Below are 15,857 nucleotides of genomic sequence, written 5' to 3'. Positions count from 1 at the left end.
TCCTCGATGTGCAGGCATGGTCTTGGCTTCGCTCTAGAGGCAGGATCAACGGCTCCCTCTAAATACTTAGTGAAACAAATCTTTATAACTTATTAATATGCTTCTGTAACCGAAAAACAATCTTTACAATCCTATTCCCTTACTCATGATTCTTGTATAAGGCTTTCTTCTTTCAGGACCACTTTGTCTGACTAGATGCAGGACTCTCCTCTCTGTGTTTCTTAATAAAGTCTAAACCAAAATTCACCCATATTGTGCGTGATTTCCTGTACAGCATTCTTGGTTTCGGGATTTAAACACATTGCATACTTTATGCATCATCCATTCTGGGCATCATTATAGCAACCACAATTACTATCTAAAATTTAGGAAAAACAACTAGGTCATTGCAATGCCACAAGCTAGTGATGAACAGACTCAGGTTCAGGACTGGGTCTCTGTTCCTGCTCAAAGACACATTTACATGTGGAAGATGTAGAGTCTGAGCCTCGGGTTCCCACGCCCTTGGCAAGCTGTGGGGCTGTCACTGCTCAGTTGCGGTTGTCACCAGGCATGAACACAGCAGGAGACACTCCAGTACATCCCCACATCCAGATGTGCTTTCCCCTGCTCTCTGTTCACGGTAATTATCACTCACCACATAGCAACTGCTTTCTCTGCCTGCTACTCTACTGATATGAGGAGTCTAAACTGACCAGATGATCCTTGTAAAATTAGCTTATGTCCCTGACAAATAAAGTGCTTTCATAGGAGCAAAACTACCAATCCAGAAGAGCTTATGGCATGATGGGAAAGGCAGCCCAAAGCCCAAGTATGTCACAGGGGGTAAGTGACAGGGTCACTGTTACTTTTATTCATTGCATTGAATCCATGTATTCTAACTTTTATGGATATATATGGTACTACATCATGTCACCGTAGGAATAGTCATTGGCTCAAAACATATACCACATTTAGAAGACAATATGTCAAAGCCACAGGTTGTCACCTCTGTGCTGGTGTCTGCTACACACCTAAACCACCACTTGATTATCAGGCCAGCAATTTCTCTGTCATGGGAGGTATGGTAGGACCAGCAGGCCCATAGGACAAGTAGGTCCATGGCTACGTGCCCATTGTTGACCTCGTTCAACATAAAGTGGGTCCCTTGGTCCAAACTGTTGCTGTCCAGAATCCCATGGCCGTGTCCTGGAAGCTGGTGGAAGGTACTGCAGACGGGGACGACAATGCCACACACCGAATGCGTGACCATAGGAAGGAAGACCTGCTGTGTGTCGATGTGGAAGTGCTACAGTGCAGAACACTGGCTCTGTGAGTGTTTGTTGTCCCGAGTGACATTACAGAGAAGGGTTCAACAGCGTTCTGTGCTTATGACAGCAGCACACAGCAGCGCAAGCTGTGGGCAGAGGGAGCCTGTGCTGTTGGTCCACACTAAGCCTCTGCCCCTCCACCGCGGCCACCTTGCTCATGCTTCCTGGGAAGGGTGGGCACCTGAGAAGGGACCCAGGACGCGCTGTATCCAAGTCATAGTTGTCAGTGCCTGCTCAGCGGGGGGCACTCTGCGGGGGGCATTAGAGTGGAACACAAGGAACCCTTCTGCCCACGGACCATCTCCACCTACATGGTATTCTCCAGAGGCCTGTGTTCCGACCTTGCTCTTTCCGGGGCTCAGACCAGTCAGTCAAGCCTTTCACCACTTGCAAATAGCCAATTAACATAATTTCCTCAGGCCATTGTTTATTCAAAAATTACAAACATATATAAATAGTACTCCTTGTAGGACTCACAGTTCCTTTCATCAGGAATGTTTGCTCTGTCCACTGTCTCCCAAACCAGAAGTTGTACAAACTCTCCATTAGGCATAAAATCTGCTGTTGGGGTGATCAGTTGATGGATTTAAGGTATTCCATGTCCATACATTATGAAACGTTTGGTTTTGCAGGAACAAATGGAATTGTGTTGAGTTCTCAGCCTTGTGCTCATTCATCACGGAGTCGGCACTACCCTCTGCTCGTCTCCCTGGATGTGCGAGGACGCATCGTTATTCCTCGTTTTGGATGTTTACAGTGAGTAAAGCTGAGGCCAGTGTGTGTGAAGTCAGGGCACAGAGATAAGCAAGGAAGACATACATCTTAGATTGTTAAAGGAAAAGAAAAGGGAAAGAAACTATTCTTTACTAAAAATAAGGGTGGTGAATTGGTTTTTATTTGTGACATCCACTAAAAATATAAGAACTGTGCTCTCTCCAAGAAGATACCTGCCAGCAGATTGGCCGATCCAGTAAACAAAGGAAAATAGAGGAAGAAATACTTCTCCAGATTAATCCATGTGTGGACATGATATGTAACACGGTAGCTGAAAAATAAAGAAATATTTTGAAGGGATAATCACACCATCTATGTGAGAAATAACTCATGAGTTAGTATAAGTGTACACTGTATTTCCCCCCAAACGTAAAGCTAGTGATTGGCAGAAAAGGAATTTAAGGACTCTTCCTTATGATCTAAATCCCACAAGCAAAAACTATTGTACACAACAAAATAAAATTTACTGTTGATTATAAAATCGAAGATAAATAGATGCACAGATAAATCATTGTCCAGAAAATGGAAAATGGAAACTAAAAGCATCTTACAAGTCAGCGCAGATGCAAGTAGTAAGAATCATAACAGATGTCCATACATCTCAAGGATATTATTATTTTCCACCAAACCAGAATCCAGGAACAACTAGAATAGTTAGAGAAATCACTCTTAACGTCATCTTCACAACAGAGATCTAATTGACAATGTCAGTTTCATGGTCCTTGAGAAAAACTGAGCACCGTAAAATCCATGCCGTCAATAGGGAAAGGCTGTCCTTAGTCAGAAGTGAGTCCCATGAGGCGGGGAAACACCTGCCAGAGATCAGAGTGCAGGGAAAGTGATTTGGCAGCGCGGACCGCAGGAGACAAGGTGTCTGATGGGAGGGGGAGCTGCTGGGCAATGCCGTTCTGACTGTCCAGTCACAAGTGATCCCAATGGGCAAAAGGTGCAGGAGGCCCAGGAGGGCAGATGCTCACATCAGGAAGCTCTGTGTATGGGAGATGTTAGCAAATGGGATGGGCTGCCATGGGGTAGGTGCTCACATCACTGGAGGTATCGAAGCATCAACTAAACAACCAGTTGGCAGATATTGGTTATCATATCTTTGATTTCCTGCATCTATGAGTGAATTCTATCAGGGGACTCTAAGGGTACCTTCCATGGCTGAATCTCCAGTAGTCCATAAATTCTGTCTTGCTTAAGCTCTGTAACTGACTGCTTGCTTATTGCTATCATTCTCATCAGTTCACAAGCATCCAAGGGCATAACACTGAAACAATTATTACAGGGTGTCATGAAAGTATGTTATCCATTCATCTAGGAGAACAAGAAGCTCTCTCCCAAAATTCTTTCAAGTTGGTTTTTGTAACTGTGACCAGTTTATGAGGGGCTGGGTTTGAGACTTGCAGACTCAGACATCTGATCTCATTTACATACAAAGGATGAGCCTCCCGCCCCTGAAGCATAACAACTTTTTTGATTCTCATAGCCTGATACACCAATAATTAGTCACAATTATACTGTAGGAACTGTAGTTTTCATAGCCTATTAGAACAGTTGTTTCTCAGTACACAGATGCTTAGCAGGATAGTCCAATAAGAACTGGAAGGTTACCTTCTGACCAAAGAATCAGAAGAGACAATTTAGAAGAACAAAATGTTTAGTGGCACCTCCTGCATTCCTGTCAAACACCTGCTCTGGCCTGAGGGACCAGAGACTCAGGGGCAGTGTCCCTCTCCCCTGGCGGTACTGGCTGGGCACTGCCCCCTCTCCCTGCGCACCTCTCCTGACGCTGAACCCCCGGGGTTGACTGCCGCACGCCCAGATAAGATACACATTCATTTGTCCACGGACTCATCCAGGCCAGCAGATCCTCTGCTCATCTGGTAACATGCTTCCTCTTTAAAGTGCCTTGCATAAACTGGTCATACTGCTATTTGTGTCTTTAAGGTCAGCTTTAAAAGGAGCAATCCCATCATCAGTAGAGAACATGACCATGCATGTAAATTTCCCCCCAAAATCCATTGAGCAACTATTAGAAATAATACGAGAGTTTGGTTAAAAGATCCACATGCATACATGAATTGTTTATATACGTCAGAAATAGTTAAACTTAACATTTTAACTATGACATATACTAAAATATAAAATGAAAACTTAGGATAAGACCTATGAGCCATTCTCTGCACAGTTCTACTTGCTGATGTTTATCCAACAGAAATGTTTAAGTACGTTTCCCGAAGGTCCTGCACGAAAACATTCGCAGGAGTCAAGGGAGACAGAAGACCGGTGTTTTTGGTCCTTAGGTAATGTTGCTGCTAGAGCCTTAGTGAGGCGAGGCTTGATTCTGGCTCTGAGAGGAGCAGACGGGCTGAACATCTGTGTCACATCCTTGAGAGCAGTGGAGAAACCATGATGAGCTAACAAGGCATGTGTCCCGGACAAATGTCAGCTTCCGAGACGGTGGACCTGGGCTGCTCTGAAGAGATGGCCAAGACCACACTGTCTGACTGTTGTCTCATGTTGGGTGTTGGCGTAAAACAGATGTGGAACCTACATGTTCCCGATTGCCTGTGATTTGCTAGATATTCATCAAATGCTTTGTGTACATATTTTTAATTGTTGAGGAAGAGTTGAGGTTGGTACATGCACATGTTCCTATTTTGGAGAAGAATGAAGACCGTGAGAGGTACATGAAAGCTATGGATTACATTCTCACAGAAAAAATATCCTGAGAAAAGTTTCCAGTGCACATAGTTTATTTAGGATTTGCAGATCACCCTGGCAGAGACCTGAGAAAATGAGGTAGGCAAAGCTGTACAGAGAGCCAGTGTATCAAGTCTGCAACTGAAGCTTAAACCTGAGGGAAAACTATCAGAAATGATGGAAACATACACTTTAGAATCATCCTACTTGAGGAACCAAAGTGCTGGGGTCTTTATAAAAAAAATGTCCAGAATCACTGGTTGAATGTTTTCCTTAGGTGACATGCACAGACATGTCACGTGACTTTCTGCTTTAGTGTGAATGGAACCCTAAGACATAGAAGTGAACATCTGGGGGAAGGAAAGTGATCTCGGCACACTAAGATCCAAAATATGTGCAAGTCAATTTGGAGACCTATATATAACACATGACTAATTAGGGGGTTGCTCAAACAATAACATGTATTTCTCACAGTTCTGTGGGTTGGGACGTCCAAGATCAAGGTGCTGGCATGTTAGGGGTCTGCCTGTTACGTGGACATACTTCCTGGTTTTCACATGTTTGCTTTATTTCTGTATCTTCCAGTGACAGAGAGGATAGGGGCTCTGGTCTCTTTTTCGTATTATCAGAGCACTAATCCCGTCATGGGAACTTGTCTTCATACTCTCAGCCAAATCTGATGACCTCTCATAGATCTCTCCTCAAAATGCCATTACATTGGGTATCAGGAGTCAACATATGAATTTTGAGAGGAAATAAACATTCAGGCCCTAGACGTGAGGTAATTAAAAACCTCAGCTGCAATCTTCCCTTTGATTCTCTTGAACTATCTCTGCTTCTTCAAATTGTGAACATTCACAATTTCTAGATTAAGAAGAATAAGTAGAAAAAGAAAAAGGGTAAAGAGGAAGGAGAAAAAAAGGAAGAGAGAAAAAAAGGAAGAGAATTTTACATCTTACAGAACTTGAGAAAAAGAAGACTTAAGGAAGACCAAAGTTAGCAGAAGAAAGAAAATAACAAAGATAAGAGCTGAAAAAAAATTAAAATAGAGACTAAAGAGACAATAAAAAGAATCAACAAAACCAAGAGCTGGTATTTTGCAAAGAAGTAAAATTGACAAACCTTTAACTAGACTCACTAAGAAAAATAGTGATAGGACTCAAATGAACAAAATTAGAAATGAAAGAAACAATGCTACAAATGATATCACAGAAAACCTACCAAGAATAATTAATAAAAAAATAGAAAATCTAAACAGAATCATGCTAGTCATAAATTGGCTCCTTAAAAACCAAAAAACTCCCACAAATAAAAGTCCAGGAGCAGATGACTTCACTAGTGAATTCTATCAATCATTTAAAGAAGAACTAATGCCAATATTTCTCAAAATATTCCAAATAATAGAAGAGAGGAAAACACTTCCAATCCCATTCATAAGGACAGCATTACCCTGTTATCAAAACCAGGCAAGGACACCAAAGAAAGAAGTTACATGTTAATATCCCTGATGAACATAGATGGAAAATCCACAACAAAATATTGTCAAAGAGAATTCAATAAAAGATTAAAAGAACCATACACCATGGTCAAGTGGGATTGATTCCAGGGATATAAGGAGGATATGACATCCACAAATCAATGTGAGACACCACATTAACAGAATGAAGGATAAAAAATCATATTAGAGGCAGAAAAAGCATTAGACAAAATTCAATACCCATTTATGCTAAAAACATCAACAAAGAGGGTTTAGAGGGAACACACCTCAATATAATAAAGGTCATATATGACAAAGTCACAGCTAACTTCAAACTCAATTGTGAAAAGCTGAAAGCTTTCTCTACAAGATCAGGAACAAGACAAGAATGCCCATTCTTATTTAACATAGTGTTTTATTCAACATAATATTGCACTTCAAAAAATATCTTTTTTCTTTATTGATTTTGAGAGAGAGAGAGAGAGAGAGAGAGAGAGAGAGAGAAACATCAATGAGAGAGAACATTGATTGGCTGCATCCTGCATGACCCCCACTGGAGACTGGGACCACAACCTGGGCATGTGCCGTCACCAGGAATTGAACCTGCAACCTCTTGGTGCATGGGTCGATGATGCTCAACCACTGAGCCACACTGACCAGGCTAATATTGCACTTTTATTTAACACAGTATTGCAAGTCCTAGCCAAAGCAATTAGGTAAGAAAAAAAAAAAGTATCCAAATCAGTAAAGGAGAAGCAAAACTGACTCTATTTGCTGATGACATAATAGACATAGAAAAACATAAATACTCCACCAAAACACTGTTAGAACTAATCAACAAATTAAAAAAAAGTTGCAGTCATGAAATCGATATACAAAATGTTGCATTTTCACACACTGACAAACTATCAGAAAGAGAAATTCAGACAATAATTCCACTTACAATTGCATCACAGACATCATGCAGGAATAAATTTAACCAAGGAGGTGACACTGAAGGACATGAATGAACGAGATTGCAGATGGATTGGATAATGGAAGAATATTTATGCTCACAGAATGGAAAAATTAATATTAATGTCCACAATACTGAAAGAAAGCTAACATTCAATGCAATCATTATCAAAAGTTTAGTGGCATTTTTCAGAGAAATAGAAAAAAAAATCCTAAAATGTATATGGAACTACAAAATCCCTGAATAGCCAAAGCAATCTTGAGAAAGAAGAGCAAAGCTAGAGGCATCAGGCTTCCTGATTTCAAACTATGTTATAAACCTGTACTAATCAAAACAGTAAAGTATTGGCATAGAAAAAGAGACCCATAGATAAATGGAACAGAATACAGAGCCTAGAAATAAACCCACATATATATGGTCAATATCTTTATGATGAAGGAGCCAAGAACATAAATTGGGGAATGCAGTCTTTTCAATAAATGGTGTTGGGAAAACTGGGCAGTCACTATATACAATACATTACACAACATACACAAAAATTAACTGCAAACGAATTAAACATTTGAACATAAGACAGAAATACTTCGTTTATAGAAGAAAACATAGGTGGTAAGCTCCTTGACATGTGTCATGCTAATAATTTTTTAAAATATGAAACCAAAAGTGAAGGCAACCAATAAAACAAGTGAAAATATATTAAACTAAAAGCTCTGCAAAGCAAAATAATCCACCACAAAATGAAAAAGCAACCTACTGAATGAGAGAAAAGTTTTGCAAATCATATATCTGATAAGAGGCTAATTTCTAAATATATTAAAAAACTCATACAACTTTATCATAAAAACAAATAGACAAACAATTTAATTTAAAAAGTGGGCAGAAGGCCCTGGCCAGTTTGGCCCAGCGGTTAGAGCATTGGCCCTTGGACCAAAGAGTATTGGGTTTGAGTCTGGTCAAGGGCATGTAGCTCGGTTGCAGTTTGGTCCCCAACCCTGGTCGGGGTCATGCGGGAGGCAACCAATCGATGTGTCCCTCTCATCTCTCTCTCTCTCTCTCTCTCTCCCTCCCTCTCTCTCTCTCCCCTCTCCCATTCTATTTGAAGGTAAATGGAAGAGTATCCTCGGGTGAGGATTTTAAAAATTAAAATAAAATAAATCAAAAGTAGGCAGAGGAGTCGGAATAGACACTCTGCCAAGGAAGACGTACGATGGCCATGAGGCACACAAAGAGGTGCTCAACAACACTAGTGATCAGGGAAATGCAAATTAAAAACAAAATGAGATACCATCTCATGCCTATTACAATGAAAATAACAAAAAACACACAACCTAACAAGTGTTGGTGAAGATGTGGAGAAAAGGGAGCTCTTGCACACTCTTGATGGGAATGTAAATCAGAACAGCCACTATGAACACAACGGCGTTCCTCAAAAATCAAAAACAGAACTACCTTATGATCCATCAAATCCACTTCTGGGTATTCATCTGAAAAAAACAAAAACACTAACTCGAAAAGATATATGTCCCCCCATGTTCATTGCAGCATTATTTACAATAGCCAAAATATGAAAACAGTGATATTCGTTGATATGAATGGCTGATAAAAACCTAGCATGCATATATACAGAGGCCAGCAAAAGGAAGCTTACAGTTGTGAGTACATGAAACCCAGAATTTATTCTTGTGTTATTATTTATCATATTATCTTCCATACAATCACACACACACACACACACACACACACACACACACACAGAACACACACGAGTATTTTTCAGCCACAAATGAAAAAGGAAAACTTTTGTCTGCAACAACATGGACCTTCGGGGTATTATGCTAAGTGACATAGGTCAGACAGAGGAAGACAAATAGCATGTGATCTGACTTATATGTGGAATGTGGAAAACAAAACAAAACAGCTTATAGATACAAAGAACACACTGGTGCTGGCCAGAGGTGGTGGATGGGGGTGAGCGAAATGGGTGAAGGGGTCAAAAGACACAAATTTCGAGTTATGAAAATAATAGGTAGATGGAATAGATAGCATGGCAACTATAGCTAATAATACTTTTATGTACATGTCAAAGTTTAAGAGAGTAGATCTTACACGTTCTCACTCATCACAAGAATAAAATTTGTAAGTATAGATGCTGACGGATATGAACTAGAATCATTGTGGTGACTGAAATACATACAAGTACGAATCATTATGTCCTACACCTGAAACGATTATAAAGTTATACGTCAGAATACCTCAACAAAAAGACAAGCAAGCATAGATACATACCACCGGAATTCACAAGGCTCGAGATAGCAGAAGCAGCAGGTGGCCCTGTAGGCAGTGCGATGCTGAGACTGCTCCATTCCTTCCACGCTGTCGACCGTGCGTTTTCCCTGTGACGTGGCGATTTCCCTCCAACAGATTTACCTAGGAAGAGAGAATGGGGCACGACAACATTTAAAAATGTATGGCCAGCCCTGGCCAGTTTGGCTCAGCGGTTAGAGCGTTGGCCTGCGGTACAGAGAGACCCGGGTTTGGTTCCCGCTAAGGGCATGTACCTGGGTTGCAGTTTGTCCCCGGCCCTGGTTGGTTGTGCGGGTGTCAGCCACTCGATGTGTCCCTTTCACATCGATGTTTCTCTCTCTCTCTTCCTCTCTCGCCCTCCCACTCTATCTGAACAAAAAATGAAAAAAGATGTCCTCAGGTGAGGATAAAAAAAACAATGTATGGCCAATTTCCCACATTTGTTGAAATATATCACTTTACACAACAAAAACACTTTAACCATCATCTATTTCACCTGTTTGCCTAAACTTATAGAAGAAAGAATATGCCAGTTGGATCTCTCACCTGAGATACTGACCCAGTGAGAAAACTAGAAGGAACATGAATGGATCGATGCTCTGAAACCCAGGGTCGGCTTCTGCCTCTCTTCTCCTGTTTTCATGCTGATTTGCATTAGAAAAAATAAATGATATGTGCTCTATCCAAGAGCGTCTGATAGAGTAGGAAAGCAATTTCTAGTAGGTGCCCACAGACAAATATATGTTAGAGCCTTGAATTCGAATTCTGGAGATCAGAATTAGACACAGCAGGGCTCCAAGCATAAAGAACTCGTCGGCTCCTGCCATCCCAGGGCAGTTCCCAATCCAACACGGACAACAGCACCAGGCTTAGAAGAGACAACTGTTCTGACTTTCCCAAGACAGCACGGAGCATCACATGACCACACGATGGCAAATGACGACAAATGTGCCTGCGGAGGATTCCCGACTGTCTCATTTCTGAAAAAGGCTGTCAATTAGGATCCCCAATTAAGGAAAAGATCAAACAGTAATTTATAGAACCCTCAAAACACAAAGGGAACAAAACATAAAATTCCACAGTAATTACCCAAATGAGGAAAACAACAGAGAGGAAAGGCCTGCTTATTGGTCCCAACATTGGGGGTCCAGAGTATAAAAGGCTCAGAACAGAAAGAATCAACAGAATCTGAGAAACTCGCCTCTGAACAGAAACCCACCCTCCAGACCTGACAAAATGTGCTGCTCCTCCTGCTGCGGCTCTACCTGCTGTCAGCCCTGCTGCCGCCCATGCTGCGTGTCCAGCTGCTGCCGGCCCTGCTGCTGTAGCACTCCCTGCTGCGGGTCCAGCTGCTGCGGGTCCAGCTGCGGCGGGTCCTGCTGCTGCCAGCCGTGCTGCCAGCCAGTCTGCTGCTGCCCTGTGCACGTCCACAGAACCTGCTACCACCCCACCTGCTGCTGCGTGCCTGGGTGCATCACCTATGGCTGCGGATGCGGCTGTGGCCAGTCCTGCTGCTGCTGATCACCTTGCCAGACAGCCAGCATCTGCACACATCACTTCTGTTCACTGACTTGCCATTGTGGAAACACATGAGTCTTCTACACTGTGTGGACAACCAGCATGTGGGACCATAATTACTGTGACTCACCTGCCTGTTTGAAGATTCAGCTGGATGGAGTGCAGAGGACTCCCCTCAACCCTCTAGCTCCCGTGTGTGTGGCTCCTGTCCTCGATGTGCAGGCATGGTCTTGGCTTCGCTCTGAAGCCAGGATCAACGGCTCCCTCTAAATACTTAGTGAAACAAATCTTTATAACTTATTAATATGCTTCTGTAACTGAAAAACAATCTTTACAATCCTATTCCCTTACAATGTACTCATGATTCTTGTATAAGGCTTTCTTCTTTCAGGATACTTTGTCTGACTAGATGCAGGACTCTCCTCTCTGTGTTTCTTAATAAAGTCTAAACCAAAATTCACCCATATAGTGTGTTATTTCCTGCACAGCATTTCTGGTATCAGGATTTAAACACATTGCATACTTTATGCATCATCCATTCTGGGCATCATTATAGCAACCACAATTACTATCTAAAATTTAGGAAAAACAACTAGGTCATTGCAATGCCACGAGCTAGTGATGAACAGACTCAGGTTCAGGACTGGGTCTCTGTTCCTGCTCAAAGACACATTCACATGTGGAAGATGTAGAGTCTGAGCCTCGGGTTCCCACGCCCTTGGCAAGCTGTGGGGCTGTCACTGCTCAGTTGCGGTTGTCACCAGGCACGAACACAGCAGGAGACACTCCAGTACATCCCCACATCCATATGCTTTCTGTTCACGGTAATTATCACTCACCACATAGCAACTGCTTTCTCTGCCTGCTACTCTACTGATATGAGGAGTCTAAACTGACCAGATGATCCTTGTAAAATTAGCTTATGTCCCTGACAAATAAAGTGCTTTCATAGGAGCAAAACTACCAATCCAGAAGAGCCTATGGCATGATGGGAAAGGCAGCCCAAAGCCCAGGTATGTCACAGGGGGTAAGTGAGAGGGTCACCTTTACTTTTATTCATTGCATTGAATCCATGTATTCTAACTTTTATGGATATATATGGTACTACATCATGTCACCGTAGGAATAGTCATTGGTTCAAAACATATACCACATTTAGAAGACAATATGTCAAAGCCACAGGTTGTCACCTCTGTGCTGGTGTCTGCTACACACCTAAACCACTTTTGATTATTTATCAGGCCAGCAATTTCTCTGTCATGGGAGGTATGGTAGGACCAGCAGGTCCATAGGACAAGTAGGTCCATGGCTACATGCCCATTGTTGACCTCGTTCATCATAAAGTGGGTCCCTTGGTCCAAACTGTTGCTGTCCAGAATCCCATGGCCGTGTCCTGGAAGCTGGCGGATGGACTGCAGACGGGGACGACAATGCCACACGCCGAACGTGCGACCATAGGAAGGAAGACCTGCTGTGTGTCGATGTGGAAGTGCTACAGTGCAGAACACTGGTTCTGTGAGTGTTTGTTGTCCCGAGTGACATTACAGAGAAGGGTTCAACAGCGTTCTGTGCTTATGACAGCAGCACACAGCAGCGCAAGCTGTGGGCAGAGGGAGCCTGTGCTGTTGGTCCACACTAAGCCTCTGCCCCTCCACCGCGGCCACCTTGCTCATGCTTCCTGGGAAGGGTGGGCACCTGAGAAGGGACCCAGGACGCGCTGTATCCAAGTCATAGTTGTCAGTGCCTGCTCAGCGGTGGGCACTCTGCGGGGGGCATTAGAGTGGAACACAAGGAACCCTTCTGCCCACGGACCATCTCCACCTACATGGTATTCTCCAGAGGCCTGTATTCCGACCTTGCTCTTTCCGGGGCTCAGACCAGTCAGTCAAGCCTTTCACCACTTGCAAATAGCCAATTAACATTATTTCCTTAGGCCATTGTTTATTTGAAAATTACAAACATATATAAATAGTACTCCTTGTAGGACTCACAGTTCCTTTCATCAGGAATGTTTGCTCTGTCCACTGTCTTTCTAACCAGAAATTGATCTGTTGTTGTAAAAACTCTCCATCAGGCATAAAATCTGCTATTGGGGTGATCAATTGATGAATTTTAAGGTATTGCAAGTCCATATATAACATGAATTTTGTTTTTTCAGAAATAAAATGGAATGGTCCTACGAATTCTCAGCCTTGTGCTCATTCATCACGGAGTCAGCACTACACTCTGCTCGTCTCCCTGGATGTGCGAAGACACATCGTTATTCCTCGTTTTGGATGTTTACAATGAGTAAAGCAGAGGTCAGTTTGAGTGAAGTCAGGGTACAGAGATAAGCAAAGGAGACATACATCTTAGATTGTTAAAGGAAAGAAACTGTTCTCTACTAAAAATAAGGGTGATGAACTGGTTTGTGTTTGTGACATCCACTGAAAGTATAAGAACTGTGCTCTCTCCAAGAAGGTATCTGCCAGCAGACTGGCCGATCCAGTAAAAGAAGGGAAATAGAGGAAGAAATATTTCCAGATTAATCCATGTGTGGACATGATATATAAGAGGTAGTTGAAAAATAGAGAAATATTTGTAAGGCATGATCGCACCGTATGTGTGAGAAATGATTCATGAGTGAGCATAAGTGTACACTGTATTTCCCCCCAAATGCAAAGCTAGTGATGGGCGGAATAGGAATTTGAGAACTCTTCCTTATGATTTATATCCCACGACCAGAATCTATTGTACCCAAGTTCTACAACAGACAACTTATGTTTGATGATAAAATCGGAGATAAATAGATGCACAATCTTTGTACAGAAATTGGAAACTAAAAGAACCTTAGAAATCAGTACAGATGCAAATAGTAAGAATCATAACAGTTGTCCATACATCTCAAGGGTATTATTATATTCCACCAAACCGGAATCCAGGAACAACTAGAATAGTTAGAGAAATCACTCTTAACGTCATCTTCACAACAGAGATCTAATTGACAATGTCAGTTTCATGGTCCTTGAGAAAAACTGAGCACCGTAAAATCCATGCCGTCAATAGGGAAAGGCTGTCCTTAGTCAGAAGTGAGTCCCATGAGGCGGGGAAACACCTGGCAGAGATCAGAGTGCAGGGAAGGTGATTTTGCAGCGCGGACCACAGGAGACAAGGTGTCTGATGGGAGGGGGAGCTGCTGGGCAATGCCGTTCTGACTGTCCAGTCACAAGTGATCCCAATGGGCAAAAGGTGCAGGAGGCCCAGGAGGGCAGATGCTCACATCAGGAAGCTCTGTGTATGGGAGATGTTAGCAAATGGGATGGGCTGCCATGGGGTGGGTGCTCACATCACTGGAGGTATCGAAGCATCAACTAAACAACCAGTTGGCAGATATTGGTTATCATGTCTTTGATTTCCTGCATCTATGAGTGAATTCTATCAGGGGACTCTAAGGGTACCTTCCATGGCTGAGTCTCTCTGAGGTTCCTAAATTCTTTTTCTTGCTTAAGCTCTGTAACTGACTGCTTGCTTATTGCTATCATTCTCATCAGTTCATAAGCATCCAAGGGCATAACACTGAAACAATTATTACAGGGTACTATGAAAGCATGTTATCCATTCATCTAGGAGAACAAGAAGCTCTCTCCCAAAATGCTTTCAAGTTGGTTTTTATAACTGTGACCAGTTTATGAGGGGCTGGGTTTGAGATGTGCAGACTCAGACATCTGATCTCATTTACATACAAAGGATGAGCCTCCCGCCCCTGAGGCATAACAACTTTTTTGATTCTCATAGCCTGATATACCAATAATTAGTCACAATTATACTGTAGTAGCTGTAGTTTTCATAGTCTATTAGAGCAGTTGTTTCTCAGTACACAGATGCTTAGCAGGATAGTCCAATAAGAACTGGAAGGTTACCTTCTGACCAAAGAATCAGAAGAAACAATTTAGAAGAACAAAATGTTTAGTGGCACCTCCTGCATTCATGTCAAACACCTGCTCTGGCCTGAGGGACCAGAGACTCAGGGGCAGTGTCCCTCTCCCCTGGCGGTACTGGCTGGGCACTGCCCCTTCTCCCTGCGTGCCTCTCCTGACGCTGAACCCCCGGGGTTGACTGCCGCACGCCCAGATAAGAAACACATTCATTTGTCTATGGCCTCATCCAGGCCAGCAGGTCCTCTGCTCATCTGGTAACATGCTTCCTCTTTAAAGTGTCTTGTGTAAACCGGTTATACTACCAGTTGTGTCATGAAGGTCAGCTTTAGAAGGGCAAGGCTATCATATGTGGGCAATACTGCTGTGCATGTAAAATGTCCCCCAAAATTTATTAATAATAAGGGAGTTTGGTTTAAGATCAACATACAAACATGAGTTGTTTTTCTATATGTCAGAAACAGTTAAAAATTAACATTTCAAGCATAGCATACACTAAATAAATGAAATGCCCAGGATAAGCTCTGTTTGTTGATGTTTATCCAACTGAAATGTTTATGCGTGTTTTCCGAAGGACCTCCACAGCTCTGTTCTTACTAGCCCCAAACATAACCCACAGGCAGGGGTGGATAAAAGTAGGTTTACAGTTGTTCTTATAGAAAGGAACACAATAATTAATGAATAATAATATAATCAGAAAACTCTGTTTTGTGTATTCACAACTGTAAACCTACTTTTGCCCACCCCTGTATACATCAATATTGAACAAATTAATTGTGTCTCATTCATTCAGTGGAACATTACACAGCAAGGTGAATGAATGAACTAAACATGGGTCAGTCTTACAATCATTACGTAAAGAGAAGGTAGCCAGTTCTTTACTATTTCATTCATATAAA

Source organism: Molossus molossus, unplaced genomic scaffold (assembly GCF_014108415.1).
Source record: "Molossus molossus isolate mMolMol1 unplaced genomic scaffold, mMolMol1.p scaffold_m16_p_19, whole genome shotgun sequence".
Classification (NCBI taxonomy): domain Eukaryota; kingdom Metazoa; phylum Chordata; class Mammalia; order Chiroptera; family Molossidae; genus Molossus; species Molossus molossus.
Note: the sequence above shows the minus strand (reverse complement) of the source record.